Here is a 17,160-nt window from a genome sequence, read left to right as displayed (position 1 = left end):
TAAATGAGATCTCTGTCTTTCTCGGCCTCAATTCTGCTGTTGCAATTGAAGGGTTCTTGTGAGTGTATTCTCCCCTCCCTGTCTTTCTGCATTTTGCTCAGCATTTGGTCCTTTAGATACTGGAAACCCATTTTGCTGGTAGATGAGGAATCTCACCAGGCATACAACCCAGAGTTATTAGGATCACAGGTACAGAGCCTAGTTGTCACTCTCAGTCCATTCTTAGCCGGGGCTCTTTGTGCTCTGTCCTGAGGCCAACTTGGGCACCCATGTTCTCTGTGTGAGCCATCCTGAGTGCGCCCACTCAGCTAGGGTGACCAGCTGTCCCAGTTGGCCTGGAACTCAAGGGGTTCTTGAAATATGAGACATTCGGTATAGAAACCAGAAAAGTCACCCTAGTCCCACGCTCTAAGTTTGAGATGTTTTGACAGAAAATTGCCATTATTCTAATAGGTAGTCTCTCTACTCACTGAACTGAATTTCCGATGAGGTTGTGCAGTTTAGGCTAAAAATAAATAGGAAGAAACTTATTTAAACCTTGACTTTTTCTTTTTTGGTACTTATGATCAAAAGTCCTTCCAGATTCTTCCTTCAGGCTACCTGAATCTGCTATGCTACCTTCCTCCGCTTTTATGAAATTTAAAAATTCTTGCTCATACTTTCTCTTGAAGGATTAAGAGTCACATCTGTCAGTCACGGCAAGGAAAGTCTTCCCAGAATGACACAAAAATCCCCGCTTTGTGGAATCTATATTTGGCCTCTGGGTTTTCCATTATATTTTCTGGGTTTTCTTTCAATTCTACCCCTTCCTCCCCACCACTATAGCCACCACCCATCTCCTTCTGGAAGCCTTCGTGAAATTGCCCAAGTAAGATTAATCCCCCCTTCTTATGTGAAATTGTTCCGTTTTGCTCGTTTTCCTTCTCTTTTGATGAACACATTTATCAGACACCTACAATGTGCTGGGCACTGTGCTAGACTCAGGATGTAAGAAGATAAGAAATATTATGATCTTCACTTTAAGTAGCTCAGTCTCATTGGAGAGACAGGAAAGGGCTCTCCCATTAGAGAAAATCAGAAAGTCATAAATGACATAAGTGCGATTGTAACATTTAAAAAGTTGACTCAGGGTTTGTTCTGTAACTAAAGCTTCCTAGCCCCAACTGAAGCACAGCCTCTAAACATCTACAAGGGGCAAGTTTTCACTTGTTAATTACAATACGCGCGCGCCCCGCCTCCGCCCCGCAAATGCCTCCAACTGCAGATGGCTATTCTGACTAAGTGCCAGTAGAGGGCGCCCACAGGCAACATAGCTACATCTCCAGCAAGCTTGGTTTGTTTCCTGGTTTCTCTCCAGAAGGCCCCGCATTTAACCAGGCTGTGATCATCACAAAGTTGTCCCCATATCCGTTCCTCTGGGGCCTGAAATACCCAGCATTATAACAAAAGTCACCTTTGTATCTTTATAGATACAAAGTGAGTTCCAGATAATACCTGTTTCTTTATCGCTGTGCCTTCTCGGAAGTCTCACCCGCAGTCTTCCCATGCGGAAATGTGATGTGACCACCACATCTTACCTGCCCAGGCCACGCACTCCAGCGATTCCTCCCATTCCACTGGTTCTACCACTTTTCCACCATCAATCGTCCATTATATTCTCTTTAACAGAGATAGATAATTCTGGGATTGCAGAGCTGTTAAACAAACACCCTCGACTTCTCTGCCCCTCCATCTCGCCATGATAATCACCTTGTAAAACCCTTCACTATGTTTAAGCTCAACAACTGACTTTCTTGGTGCCTTGGGCATCTAATCATCGCTAGGGAAAATCAGACCACTGAGCTGCCTGGATTTACTTCATATTTGTGATCGATCATGTTAGGTGGATGTTCAGCCAAGCCAGAGAAGCCTACTATGCCTACCTAATAAATTTCCTTTCCTTTTTGCCAAAACATTTTTTTCTTTTCTGAATGCTTTAACACCTGCTTCCACAGCCACACTCACTTTTGCATTTCTTAGAGGAAAGTGTGTGCGACTGATTGAGAACCACCTTGTCTTCCTACCACCAAGTGCTTCTGTCTACCCACATCTACCCCCATCTTCCCCTCAAGAACTTCCCTTTAGATCTGGACATGGGACCCCCATTTGGAGACTTGGATCTTGTAGGGTCCTGCTCAGGTCTGGCCCTGTGTTCCTCCTCATAAGACAAGGCATCTTCCCACCTGTAGCCTGGGCCCTGCTTGCCATCTAGAGCACTTGGAAATGTGAAATTCCTACAAGGATGGCCAGAGCTGTCTTCCCGGGTCCCCCCCCCCCCCCCAGTGGCTGTTCTGCAGATGGTTGTTGGCAGGGAGGCCCAGAATAGAGCTTGGATGTCTGGGCTGGTGTGTCCACATGCAGGTATGTGGAGCCCCTCACTCTGCTAAATGGAGCTGGGATTGGGAGGAGAAGGGGTGTGGGCTCTAGGATGAGGGGCCTCTATCTGTGTTCATGCCATACTTTCTCCAAGGGTGGTGGTGGAAACCTGGCCACTTGTCATCTACGGTCAGCCAAGGTAGTCACTGGGGACACCACTCCACTAGGAATGTCCTTGTCAGCATCACTGATTGTTGGTATCTTGGCCAAGGGTGCATGGCCGTCCTGGTCTCATTCTACTACCCTGCAGCGTTTAGCCGAGTTAGCCATTTCTGCCTTGAAATAATCTCCAGGCTGGCTTGATGCCACACTCGGGGCCTTCCTTACTGCATTAGCCACTCTTTCTGAGTCTTCTTTAATGGAGTCTCCTTCGCCACCAGACACTTAGCTTTGAGGTGTTCAAGGCAGAACTGGCTCCGTCATTTTTAGGGCCTGGTGCTGAGTGAAAATGTGGAGCCCCTCATTCGAAATTATGAAGAATTTCAAGATGGTGCACTTGAAGAGCACTTCAAGCAGAGCACTGATGCAGGCGCAGAGATGTGGGGCCCAGTATGACCTTGCAGGTTGTGTGTCTGTGAGGCCAACCCAGGCCTCAGGACTCAGCTCCCTCGCCTTCTTCTGTTTATCCATCCTCACTCGTTGGGTGCTCTCATCCCTTCCCATGGCTTTAAATTCCATCTGCCCTTTTTTATGTTCACCCTAGTCTTTCTGCTGGGCTCCAGATTGCTCACCATCTCCACTTGGATCCCTCTCAGGCTTCGCTCTCCCAGTACGTCCAACACAGACTCCAGAATTCTCTCTCTTCCCATTCCTCCCCATCCTGTTTACCAGAGCTCAATAAAAGACTCCACTTTTCACCAGGTTGCTCAAGCTTCCACCTACGGTCATCTTCCACTCATCTTTTTTTCTCCCACCCTGCATCTAACCCATCAGAAAAAAATTTTTGGATTCATTATCGATTTGGGTTCCCCATCTGATTGATTTTTAATATTTCTGATACTGTAAACACCATCATTTCTGGCCAAGTCTTCTGCATTTGTTTGCTAACTAGTCTTCCTGTCTCCCATCTTGTCCTATACAATTTACACTCTGCACCGTGGCCATTCTTAATAGTGTTTTTTTCTTTTTTCCCCCTTCAGTTATTTGCTTTAATATAATGAAGTTGTTATCCAGATGATTTTATAACATCAGTTCTGATTTCTCAGAACATTGAATAACCTCCCTCTCAATAGAATTTAAAAGCAGAAATCAACTTATGGAATGCTTTCTCCAGTATATTTAGAATGAGATTCAAACCAATGAGACCTGCCTATGGGATCTGACCCCAACCATTTCCCCCAACACACCTGTTGCTTCTCTGCTTCTCTCACACTGCCCTTCAGCCACACTCACCTTCTAGTTCCTTAAACACTTGGAGCTCAAGGCCACCTAGAGGTCTGTCTTGCCACTGTCTTTCTGACATGCCCTTCCCTGGCTCTTACCATGACCTTTCGTCCATTTGGCTTCAGTTCAAATATCCTCTCTTTGAAGATGTCTTTCCTGCCCACAGTGTCTAGTATAATAACATCCCCCTACTCCAGTCTCTCCTTATCTCATTACTTTATTCTGTTTTCTTTATAACACTTTAGTACCAGAAATGATATTTATTTGATTTCATTTTATGGTCTCCAACTCCTACTAGACTATAAGCACCTTGAAAGAAGAGCTTTGCCTATTTCCCTCACTTTTAAGGCATTGCTGCCAAGAACAGAGCCTGGAATCTAAACAGGTGACCTTGGAGATTTTTGTGGTACATCTGGGGACTGCCCTGTGGCCTGCTAACTTTTCTCCACCCCAGTGAAATTCATGAGTGAAAATAAGATCTATGCATGTTTTTTCTGCTGTCCTTACTAGTGTGGAGCAATGGTTTGATCCAGAGAGATGATTCTGAATTTCTTTAAGAGAAGGAAGTAGAACTTTTGGTTTCTGAAGCTATTTTGGAAGAACATGCAGGTGACTGAGAGTCAGCTGTTCTCAAGAGAGGTCAGGACCAAGTCACAGGGTTTAAGCTGCTGAATAGGGTGACAAACTGTGTCCTGGACTGGCTTTGGTAAGTCCGCAACCTTCCCAAATTTGTATGAAAAATTATATGTGCAGATTCTCAAAGGAGTCTATACAAAGGCTAGAACCACTGTTTTATGTTTCCAAGCACCAAAAAAAAAAAAAAAAAAAAAATCCCTCACTAAGGAAACTTGTGATAATTAAACCCAATGTAGTGGGCACATGGGTCCGTCCTCTGTCTTGTCCAGGGGTATTTTCTGGGTGTCGTGTGTAGAGAGTGAAAGGAGAGAAGACTGAGTGGTGGGAAAATGCCACACGGTTCCCTAGTTCACAGCCTTTCCTGGCCCCACAGTGTTCCTGGCCTGGGGCAATTTGAGGGTGACAACTAACTGGAAAGTTCCTAGAACTGCTTCTTCTTGTTGACCTGCAGGTCCTGGCATCCTGGACCACATCCTGGTCATGGATGTGTAAGCTGAAGTGGACTGTGGCCACCAGGGGGCAGCACACTCAGCGGCAGCTGGGGCGGATCTGTTGGCCCAGCCAGACCTCTGGAGCTCCCTTGGGCAACTGAGCCGCTTCAAGGCCACCCTGTCATTTCATTAGGTGGTCTTGTGCTGCAGAGGACTATTTTGGCCCCCACTTACTATGTCGGGGCAGGGTTTGACTGTACTTTCTGTACACTCACTTGGTCCTTAAACCATAAAGTTCAGGTGCAAAATTACCCTTCATATCCTGATAGCTCTAAGAGAGTAAACCTTGGGACTGACATAAGCAAGCAATACTTATAAATGTTCATGGAATCAGTTATGCAAACTGGGGAACATAAGTTATTGTTCCATTTGTTGTATAGTAGCATAAAAAATGCAAACTGTTCTTCAAGATGAAAAAGGGCGGAAAAAGAAAGATTATGAATTCCAGGAGAAACCAACTGCTTCTACTTCCAAGGGACTTGAGAACCACGGTCATTTATTTAATGGTAGGCTTCTAGCGGGTAGGTGGCCTTGTCATCACTTCACAGATACGTTCAATAACGTCTTGGGGGATGTATTCCCAGCTCCCCCTCTTGGCTTCTAACCCATCTCCATGGGTGGCCACAGGCTCAGCCTTTGCAGGTCTGCCCGTGGACAGGGCTGACTCAAGCTGCATCTAGCTTGTTCTCTCTCAGCCTGAGGTTCACAGAGAATGGGCATTTGCAACAAAGCCCTGCAAGTTGTAGAGCACTGAGAGAAAGGCCCTTGAACTCTAAGAGCTCAAAACTTGCAAAATCTATCTTAATTTCCAATCATCCTGAGCCATGGTCTTTTTCCCCAAATTGCCTTAGTTTTTAAAAATGATATGCTATCTTAAAAAAAATTATGCACACATGTACATACATACATTATGTATGTACATGTATGTGTGTGTCTATCTTTATATCAGGGTTTGTCAACCTCAGCACTGGCCCATTTTGGTCCAGACATCTGTTTCCTGGGAGGGCTGCCCTGAACACTGTGGGGTATTTACCAGCATCCCTGGACTTCTCCACCTCATCACAATAGCAACCCTCCAAGCTGTGACAAACAAAATATCTCGACATTGCCAAGTATCCCACGGGGGTAAGAACGTCCCCCATGAAGAACAATTGATTGATCTAGCTATTGGTTCATGTATGTGTGTATGTGTGTATATATGTGTGTATGTACATATGTGTCTATCTATCCATCTATTATCTATCTATATTAACCAGCTTGATTCAGAGTCTGTTTTATTGCAGCCAAAAAAAAAGAAAGTCTGGTAAGACAATGATAAAACATGAATAAATTCTGTAAACTGCTCAAATGAGAGCACAGTAAGTTAGCAGCAAAACCAGGCCTGGAAAATCAGGTCTCAGAAACACTGCCCAGAGAGATTTCTACTACTTGCCACCAGAGAACTCCGTTTAGGGGTCTCTCACCCCGCCAGCTTGCCTATCATTGTGCTCTCCCTTGTACTGCAACATGGTAACACTGGAATGAAGAAATGGTGTTGAGGTGAGGAAACAGCACGGCTACCTTGCCTGGTTAGCCTGGGATACCAAAAGGAGTCATTTGGGTGAGGATCATGGTCAGACTTTCTTCCTAGGATATAGGCTTGGTGCTGGGGACGGTGGGCCATGAGGTGGACCAGCCTTTGCAGGGCTACCATCCACCCTTCCTGTGATCCTGCTCCCTTACCATCTGGGGAGATTTGACTTAATATTTTGGTCTTCCTGACATTCCCTTGTTTTTTGAGGTCACTCACCTCGCCCAAGTCACTGTGGGATGGTAAGAGTCACTTTTTTTTCCATTCAGAACTTATATTAGCTATGGAAACTTTTGAAGGTCAGGAGGAAGTGAGAATGTCAGGTGGTTCTGTGTAACAAACATACAACAAATGAGAGTGGATGAAAGAATTATTTTGAAATTCACATCTAGTGAAACATACTTTGGTCTGCAGTTGCATGCATTTGGAAAGTGCCTCAAGTCATGTGATAACCATCACAGTCAAGATACAGACAGGTCCAGCACCATCTCTTTTTAATCAACCCTTCTTGGCTAATCCTGGGCAGCCCCTCATCTGTCCTCTGTCCCTATAGTTTTTCTTTGTCCTAAATGCTGTATAAATGCAATTGTACAGGATGTAGCCCGTCTGGAGTCCGATCTCTTTTACACAGCAGAATGTATTTGAGGTCCATCCATGTTCCTACTTCTATCAATAGTTGTGTCCTTTTTATTGCTGAGTAGTATTCCATCACATAGATGTAGCCACTTGTCAGTTCAAAGACACTGGGATTGCTTCCAATTTTTGAAGGTTATGAATCACCTGCTATAAATATGGTGCTTACAGGTTTGGTATAAATATAATGTTTCATTTCTATTGGGTAAATTTTGAGTAGTGAGACTGCTGGGTCATATTGTAAGTGTGCATTTAGCTTTGTAAGAAACCACCAAATTGTTTTCCAAAGTAGCTGAACCGTTTACTACTCCCACCAGCAGGTCTTAAAGTTCCAGTTGCTTCTCATCATTACCAGTCCATACTGTTTGTTTTTCAATTTTATTTTAGTCATTCTAATATGATTGTAAAGGTACCTCATTGTAGTTTTACCTTGTTTTTCCTAATGGTTGATGACGTTTGGCATCTTTTCATTTAGTGAATTATTTGTTCAGTATTTTACCCATTTAAAAAATTGATTTGTTTGTTTACTTATAGTTGAGTTTTAAGAATTCTTTATGTATTCTGGATACAATAGCTTTGTCAGATATGTGATTGGCAAACATTTTTTCCCCCAATCTGTGGCTTGCTTTTCATTCCCTTAGTGCCTTTCAAAGAGCAAAAGGTTTTAATTTTGATGAAAGCCACCATCAGGTGGCAGGAGTAGTTTCCACTAACTCTGACCCAGGATACTCCACGGATATCAAATATGTTTTGTAAATGTTATAGACTCTTTGAGTCTCTCACTCAGCTCCTGCCTGCAATGGTTTGCAAACATTTTCTTTCATGTTTCCTCTCCAGCACTGCCCACGTGAACACACCCACACACTTAAGCATTACAAGCACAGATTTCCTGTGTCACTCTGAAACCTCAGCCCTCCCTTTCCCGGCCTCCTCCCAATGATCACAGAAGTCACATTTTCCAAAGTATTTTTTATCATGCAGAGGAAAGTGCTGGAGATCGGAATGGTCAGTGCTGTTTTTAATGGCCAAACAGTCCCGAATGTCATTGTGAAGACTTTTTCTCAAAATTATGCAAGTAAAAATGGCATTCTGGAATCTCATCCCCACAAAAACATCCATCCATTGTGTAACAAAGCTCACACTATATGTCAATGGGATTTAATGTTTAAGTGAATTAATCAGTTATGTTTGTCTATTTGTATTTTGAAATATCTTTCCATATATTCAAAGGAACAGATTTTGGGGGGCTATTTTTAAGTCTGGGTACAGCTTCTTGTCACTATCTTAGGTAAGATTTGAAGTCCTCCCATTTCACAGCTGATACAAACTAAGGAAATGCCAGAAAAGTGAAGAAGAGAGGGGAAGGGTGGAGTTAAGGAATTGAAGGAGAAAAAAAGTGTGATCCATTCTTGAACACATGAATAAATCTTTTCTTCCATGTTTAAAATTCCACATTAAGATGTTTGCTACTTCTTTTCTGATTGAACCCCATGGAAGTTCATTATAAAACATGTCAGTTATTTTATCTTTATTTAGTGCATACTTTGAGTTGAATGAAATCATTCCCTTTCAACAAAACCTCTTGCGAGCACAAGTCATTGTTTACCTTTTATGCTGTAAGATGGGCCAGACTAGAGGGACTTGGAACTGGGGACAAATCTTGCGTGTTATAGTATCAATCACCAAGTCACCCATGTGTGGTTCCCTGTCTTCTGCTTCCTGTTTATCTATCTGGGCTTCCTGCTTCTTCAGCTTGCTCACCTACAACTCCAAGGCTTAGTTTGTCTTCCAATGGCCATCAGCTAAAAGCAAACAAATGGATAATGGAGGAAGAAAGAAAAGTGATGTTCTTCTAGATCTTCTATGGACAACAAGAGATGTAGTGCAGAGGCTGGGAGGCCCATCAGGGTTGGGGGGGCAGCCACAGAGAGCAATCAGGGGAAAGGTCTGTGTCTGCCTGTCAAAGAAGCCCACACTTCAGACAGATGCTTTCAGAAAAAATCCTAACATTTTTGTGGGGACCTTGAGCGATAATAGGGAAACCCCCTTGAGCATTTTTTTTCAGACAGCTGATAACATTTGACAGCTTCGAAGAGGAACCACAACTGTAGGATGTCAGCAGCAGAGTCACAGGGGAAATGCTGTCTTTTGCGAAGCCTCACTCAAATACTGCGATGTATAGCCTGAAGTGGATAGAAATGCTGGTAAAGAATATTATTTCACAAAAAAGTAAAATCTCAATGATTTCCCGCATCATTAGCTCTATGTGAGACCTTGATGTTAATCTTTTTTTCTATTGGATTATGTTTTGTGGACTTCAGAGTAACTTCTTCTGTCAATCCTCAAAAACATGTTTAATGGAACTGTAAAATGTCATGGCAATGAAAATGTTCACACATTCCACAGCCCTCAATTATATGACCCAGAAGAAGTGTCAGAAATTTTCTGCTGTGTTGTCTTCTGTTTCTTTGCAACTCTCACCTTCATCACCTTCCTTACACAGCTAAACACCAAACACTTGGCCTTCTCCTAAAGGCTTCTTTCTTGAATTTTCTTAAAGACGCTTTCAATTTTCAGTAGTTGAATTTTAGGCAATGTAGAGTATCCTTTCAGCTCCCTGTCTCTGGTTTGAGATAGACCTTTCTTACCACCTAAGAATGTATTCTATTCTTGATAATTAATTTTGTAATATCAATCAATATTGTTAATTTATCAAATGTAAATTCAAAATATTTTAAAAAACAAATGGCTTTTCAGTTCTTTTACTTATTGCTGTAATAAACCATTGTATAATTTTCTTAATAATGAAATATTTGCATTCCTGGAGTATTCTAGACACTTGGGCTGCCTAAGTGGGAAAACAGGCAAATCACTTAATTTGTGGAGTTTAACGATCTATTTTAAATAGTGAAGGGAAAGTCAGTCAGTTGTGTCCGACTCTTTGCAACCCCATGGACTCTAAAGTCCATGGAATTCTCTAGGCCGTTATAAATGAGTTATAAAATGGAGTTATAAAACTCCGCCATAAAATGGAGTGGAGCTACCCACTCCAGTATTTTTGGGCTTCCTTTGTGACTCAGCTGGTAAAGAATCTGCCTGCAATGCGGAAGATCTGGGTTCGATCCCTGGCTTGGAAAGATCCCCTGGAGAAGGGAAAGGCTACCCACTCCAGCATTCTGGCCTGGAGAATTCCATGGACGCTATAGTCCATGGAGTCACAAAGAGTCAGATACGACTGAGAGACTTCCACTATAACATGAGTTAGGAATTGTTCCTTGTACAGTAATTAACCACAACTCAGTTTTAGAACAATTTCATCTTTCCAGAAAGTTCCCTCTTGCCCATGTGCATTCAATCTCTACTTTCACTCTCAGCTCCAGGCAACTGCTCATCTGCTTTCTCTCTATATAATGTTGCCTTTTCTGGATATTTCTTACATGGATTTGCAGTATGCTATCTTTTGCATTCAGCATCTTTCACTTAGCATAAGGCTCTTGAGGGTCACCATGTAGCAACATGTATCTGTTCTTCATTCCTTTTTATTTGTGGGGCAGTGATGCACTGCACAGCCATGGCTTTGTGTTCATCCATCCAGCAGCTGATGGATTATGGATCATTTCCAGTTTGACCAGTGTGAATAATACCACTGGAAACACTTGCATGCAAGGAATCTGTGGACATGCACTTTCACTTCTCGTGAGTAGATTCCTAGAAGTGGAATTGCTGGGCAGCATGGTAAAGCTTACCTGTAACTTTTAAAGAAGCATTCAGTTTAGGAAGTGCAGCTTTGTTCATGGGCAATTTTTTTTTTCCTCTTTGGGGCCCCCCAGGTTAGCTAAAAAAATTTCCCCTGCTCTCACTGGTTCAGTGGCCCAAGTTAGGCATCTGCAAGACAGGACCTCCCTTGCTTTTCTGGCAGGACTGCTGCAAGCTGGAGATGGCAGAGCCTGCCCAGCCAGGCCTCTGTGCTCTGGGAGTCTCCCTCTGCTCCCCTCTCCAGTGCTGCTGTTCCGCTCGAGGAGGTGGGCAGATTCTTTGGGGGACCATCCCCATCTCGTGGACAACTGCTCCTCCACAGACACTGAACTGTGGGTTGGTCAACTCTTCTCTCAGTTTAGTCCTGCTTAGCCTCCAGGTCACAGAAATCCTCCTCACCACCAGTAGCTGACACTATTCCTTCTTTAGTTTTACTTTCATTTCACATGTCGCCTTATTCTTTGGTCGTTTCGATGGAAATTTGGAAATGGGGCAGTTATACCGTAGGGTCAAGCCATCTAGATTTCCAGGGGATCCTTCCTTCCTGGGATCCCTCAGCCTGCCTCTTCCCTTTCCCCAAGCCCTACCCTTCTTAGCCCCAAAGAACTTGCTCAGGTTCTATGGTTTCTGTGACGACGGCTCCAAACTATACTGATCTCCCTTCCTCCCTGAGTGCTTTCTCTCTTATTTTCTTTCCTAAACAATGAGTCTATTCTTCTCTCCTTTTCTCTAATTCTGTACTCTGTGTGCATATCGTATTAGCAGAAACTGCTTGGATACAGAGAGTAGAAGAATTTGGGGGCTGAGGATGATCTTAGCAAGAATCCTGCTCGACCACTTCATTTAAAATATGTAGAAACCAAGATGTGCAGAAATTATTATTATTAATGACAATGCTGTGTGTGAGTGTGTGTGTGTGCGCTCAGCTGCTCAGTTGTCCAATTTTTTTGGGCCCCATGGACTGCCCACTAGGCTCCTCTGCCCATGGAACTTTCCAGGCAAGAATCTTGGAGAGGTTTACCATGTCTTCCTCCAGGGGATCTTCCCCACCCAGGGACTGAACCCACGTCTCTTCTGCCTACATTGGCAGGCAGGTTATTTAACACTAGCACCACTAGCATAACTAGGAAGCCTGCTTAATAATGATAATAATAAGCAAAATGTCCTATACCTCCTGTATAGGACATTTATATATTGTATCCTGCTGGCAAATAGTACCATCAGACAGGGAAGGGGCACTTGCCCAGGATAACATATAAGTGTCTGAAATGCTTTATTTGAAAACTTTTGGAATTTACTTTGGTTTATGGAGAAGGCAATGGCACCCCACTCCAGTACTCTTGCCTGGAAAATCCCATGAACGGAGGAGCCTGGTGGGCTACAGTCCATGGGGTCGCTAAGAGTCGGACACGACTGAGCGAATTCACTTTCACTTTTCCCTTTCATGCACTGGAGAAGGAAATGGCAACCCACTCCAGTGTTCTTGCCTGGAGAATCCCGGGGACGGCGGAGCCTGGTGGGCTGCCGTCTATGGGGTCGCACAGAGTCGGACACGACTGAAGCGATTTAGCACAGCATAGCATAGATTATGGAAATTTTTCTAATATTGGGACAGATTCCTCTCATTCAGTTCTTTCTTTTTTCAACACATGGCCAATCTTGTTTATTTATTAATAATAATGAATTATTCTAAAGTTTCAGTCAGTTCTTTCTTGACTCACACACATTAAGTTTTAACATTTTTAAATTGGGATATAGCCTGTAATCACTGAAGAAAAAGCCAATGTAGAGATTTTACAAATGACTCTTGTTTTCTTTATGAAAAAATGACAGCAGATATAAGATATAAAAATTACTCATAATTCTACATACCGTGAAAATAACCTATAACCCTACCCCAGTCTGGTGTGAATATTGCATTATGTTTTTCTGTGCTATACCACACACATATTTATGAATTTCCTGCACTATAATGTGTATGTGTGTGTATTTAATAAAATGAAGTCATATACTATTTTGGAGTAAGTAGATTTTAACCTAGCTATCAATATATAAATTCAATGTTCCCATGTCATTATAACCCAAGGAAGCATCAACTTTAATGCATAGCATTTTATTTTATGGGCACACCATACTTCATTCAACCAATTCCATGTGGTTGAACATTTAATATTTACATTTTTTAAACAATCATGCTGCAGTGAGTATCTTTGGAAACAAATTTAAGATACTTACACTATTATCTCCTTAACTAAAGTAGTAGAAGGCTTCTTGGTCAAAAAGGCATGGATGTATCTGCAAATGTTTATATGGAAAGCATGGTTTAAAGCTGGAGAGATGCATCCAGAAAGATGATGGGTCCATAATATCTGGGAGCTAAGCTATCACCCCAGAATAAATTGATCATGCAGCCTGTTTAACTGTTAGTCTTTGAGGAATAGTTACAGTGGCTTTTGTCTTTGTGCTTCCTACCCTGTCTTATTACTGGGACTTCTCAGGGGAATCTTCGTTAGCCCTCTATTGAAATTAGCACTGTAACTAGAGTGTGCCAAATCATCTGGTTTGATTATGTCTTTTTCCACATTCATTTTTCTTCATCAATTACATAAATGCATTGCTAGAGACCTGTGATTTTGGTATGCAGTCTTGACCGGGTTGGCAAATTGTTAGACATGTGGCATCTGAAAAGCAGAATTACAGCACAAAGTAGTTGGCTGAAAGATGTTTAATAGGCCGATCAGAAAAACTTAGAGTTGAAAAAAAATGTTTTTAATTTAAAGCTGGAAAAGCATTCAAGATGCTTTATTCTCATCCTTTTATTTTACAAAGGAGGAAATGAAGACTCAGAAAGGCCCAGAGAATTACACAGCTGGTTTGTGTCTGAGCTGGAACTTGAGCTTCAGTCTCTTGATGCCCAATGAGATGGCCTTCCACTGCTCTAGGCTGACCGCCTGCCGGCTTGTCCACTGCAGGCTGGGGTCACCATCATCAAGTGTAAAGGAGTTACTGGGTTTCAGTAGCCTATGGACTAGCACTTCCTCCAATTTTTGTTATTGTAAACGCTGATAATCAGTCACTCCATTCTTTCCATTGATCTTGAACTAGGCGTCCGACGTCCCAGACATTACTTCTGGTCAGAAGGAATTGTCAAGCAAGACGAAGCCTCTTTGCCTGCCTTGCAACAGCTGTTTTAAAGCTCCTTCTGCAACCCTGGGGAATTGTGTGTGTGTGTGTGTGTGTGTGTCTACATGTACACACACAGACCATCACCACCACACACAGTTTGAGTAAAAGCTGACTTTACAGGAAATATCATCCTAAATTGCAAGCGTCAGGGGTCCCTGGGTTCTTCCCCTTCATTAACTGATAAAGTGACAGAGCTGGGAAACGGAGGGGCAGGCTCCGTCCGGAGGGTAATGCGTACGTGTGTGGTAGAACATCTGTCTAACATCATTCCACGACGCTCAGAGGAACAACTAACAGGTCTGGAAATGCAGGCCTGGGAAAACCAACAAGTTGAAGTTCAGGGCAACAGCTGATGTGTGAAAAAAATTAAGCTTAAAAGAATTTATTTTTAAAGATTAGTGAATCTGGAAAGAATCTTTTTTTTAAAATTACACATACATTTCAAATACCAAAATAGAGTAAGAATAATGACCCCCACCATTATATCCATTACTGAAATTCAGAATTATCAAGATTTTATCACATTTGCTCTATTATTTTCTTTCTTTTTCTTTTTTTTGCTGAGATATTTTAAAGCCAATCCCAGACACTGTGTAACTTTATTCCCTTTACTTAAGTATGCACCTCTGAAAATATGAACACTTAATTTCCTAACCATATGCCTGATTACATCTATGAAACTAACTAATAATTTATGAGTGTCCTTTGTCCTCCATCCATAATCTAATTGCCTCCATTTTTAATAGAATCTTTTTATCAGATTGTACAGTATGAGAAGAGCTGACTCTTTGGAAAAGACCCTGATGCTGGGAAAGATTGAAGGCAGCAGAAGTGGGTGACAGAGGATGAGATGGTTGGATGGTATAACCGACTCAATGGATATGAATTTGAGCCAACTCTAGGAGATTGTGAAGAATAGGGAAGCCTAGTGTGCTGCAATCCATGGGGTCTCGAAGAGTTGGACATGACTTAGCTACTGAACAACAACAGTAAGAGAAACATATTATGTCTTGTAAGTAAGGCCCACCCCACTCCAAGAACTGTTCATTGTTAACACTCTTAATAGAACTATAATGTTAAAAATCACTATTCCAAGGACCATAGAGGGCCCCTAAAAACAGACTGGAGTGACATCTGTAGGCTAGTTAATGGCTTGTAGCATCATCAGGGCCCAGTGTTTGATTATCGGGGCCAGCCCTAGGGCACGGCCCTGGCTGGGTCCCTACTGTGGTTACTGGAGCCACAGAATTTATTTGGGCTTATAAAATGCAAATAGTTCAAGCATTCTAATGCACCACTTATTTACGAATGCCAGTGACTAAGCAGAACCCCTTGCCTAGAACACATGACTGACTTCGACAGTGGAAGGGTCAGTACTAATGAGTACCTCTGACTGTGCTAATGTCCCACCGGTCTTAATGATGCAGAATGCTTCCTTCCGTTCATGTCTGGGGAGCCAGGTAGCTTGGCTGCAGTGAAGGGGCCACAGTGTGTACTCCAGGGTGCATGTGCCGCTCAGTTGCCAAATCTCTTCACATGAGCTGAGGAAGAGGCAACCTTGAGCAGTGTTTATTCGGAAGCACTCACAATTCTGTGCGCTTCTTGTTTTTATGCTTGGCTTCCTGTTATGCAAAGAGCTGCCGAGGGGGCCAGTGAAGTGTTGCAACGGATGGAGACACACACCCACAAGAGGCAACAGCTCTGTGCATTCCCAAGAGACACACAAGTTCCAGAATGTGAACACCAGAGGGGTGGCCCTGGAGAGGCAGCCTAGGTCGGGTGAATTCAAAGTGTAGACCTTGAAAGCCTGAAGACCACATTCTTATCTTTTCCTACAAAAGACATAGCTGTGTGTGCTAAGCCCCTTTGCAAGGCAGAGTTTGCTTTTTCAGATTGAAAGGCTCACTTATCAAACAATGAAGGTCTCTGAGCTATAGAACACGGGAGCATTAAACCTGCTCAGTCCCTGGGTCTGGAGGAAGATATTCAAGGAACAACTGTAGGTATTTCTTTGAATTCTGTCTTGTGAATTTGTCTCAGGGCCAGTGTCCTGGGTGGACCCATGTGACTTCATTCTGGGTGCACAGAGCTGTCCTTGGTCTTACATCTCATTACCTTTTGCGGGGGTGGGGGTGGAGCAAAGATTTTTCAAGCCAAAGTTAAAAATGAAAATGAGGATTTATGACAAAATTCCAGGAGAGTAATCATAGGATAAATGTATTCTAAAGTCTAAATGCCAGGTTTTGAAAGTGGAATGATTTTTAAAGCTCCCCACTTCCCTGAATAGTGGGTGTTTCAAAATAGAGCTCAGTTTGCCTTGGAGAAGGGAAAGAGAAGAGGGGGAGAAAAAGTGGGCCTGGAGGTTCTGAAGTTAAAAGACTTCATTTTTTTTCTAGGAAAGCTGTCTTCCCACAGTCTGCTAAATGAATAGATGAGGGTCTGTGTGGGTGGTGGGGCGGATAGTGTGTGGGTAGGTGTGTGACTGTGTGAGTGTGGATGGGTGTGTGAGTTTAGGTGTGAGTGTGGGGAGTATATGTGTGTGGGTAGGTGTAAGTGTGTGTGTGGGCACACGTGAATGTGTGTGGCTATGTATGAGTGTGGAAGTGGTGGGTGTGAGTGTGTGTGTGTGTGCACGAATGTGTGTGGCTATGTATAAGTGTGTAGGGGGTGACTATGAGTGTATGGGGGTATGCAGGGGGGTGTGAGTGTGTGTGGGTGTGTATGAGTGTGTGGTGGTGTGTGCAGGGTGCATGGAGGGTCTAGGCAATGGTGTAATGACCCCTAGTGACCATCTCCAGGGAGGCAGCCATGAGGGGCTACTGTTTCCCATGGCTCCCAGGGCTGCTCCCTCAGCCACGTGGGGGATCCGCTGTGAGCTGCCCTGTGGGCCAAGTGCTGGGCCCCTTGGGGTTGGTTCCAAGTTCCTACCTCCCAGGTCTCAGCCCCACTGGGCTCTGCTCAGGTCTCCTCAAAGGAGCTTGTGCAGAGAGCCAGTAAGACGCGGCAGGACTGCCTAATATGTCCATTTTCCTGTCGGGGTGTCAGTATCGCCTTGGTGCTGGGTGGCAGTTTCAGTGCTACTCTTCCCCA

At 43.3% G+C, this 17,160-nt stretch overlaps 1 protein-coding gene and 1 long non-coding RNA gene across 7 annotated transcripts in view; one reads left to right on the top strand and one right to left on the bottom strand.

Moving 5' to 3' along the window:
• Nucleotides 1-17,160, top strand: part of ARHGAP25 (Rho GTPase activating protein 25) — an 87,627-nt gene that overhangs the window by 11,802 nt on the left and 58,665 nt on the right. For 2 of the 6 annotated variants that reach the window (XM_081595688.1, XM_081595686.1), the window contains exon 1: nt 15,852-16,069. The exons of the other annotated variants lie outside the window; for them this stretch is intronic. The gene's annotated coding sequence lies outside the window, so the exon portion shown is untranslated. Of the gene's footprint in view, nt 1-15,851; nt 16,070-17,160 lie in introns of those variants that run through there. 6 annotated transcript variants of the gene reach the window in all.
• Nucleotides 8,083-11,484, bottom strand: LOC145547064 (uncharacterized). The gene is made up of 3 exons (XR_014083513.1): nt 10,989-11,484; nt 10,566-10,880; nt 8,083-9,311 (listed from the first exon to the last, which is right to left on the bottom strand). It is a non-coding gene; the product is annotated as an uncharacterized LOC145547064 (long non-coding RNA).

Source organism: Giraffa tippelskirchi, chromosome 4 (genome assembly GCF_054371585.1).
Source record: "Giraffa tippelskirchi isolate mGirTip1 chromosome 4, T2T-mGirTip1v1.2.pri, whole genome shotgun sequence".
Classification (NCBI taxonomy): domain Eukaryota; kingdom Metazoa; phylum Chordata; class Mammalia; order Artiodactyla; family Giraffidae; genus Giraffa; species Giraffa tippelskirchi.
The sequence above is the reverse complement of the archived record's forward strand: the minus strand, read 5'-3'. Positions and strand labels throughout refer to the sequence as shown.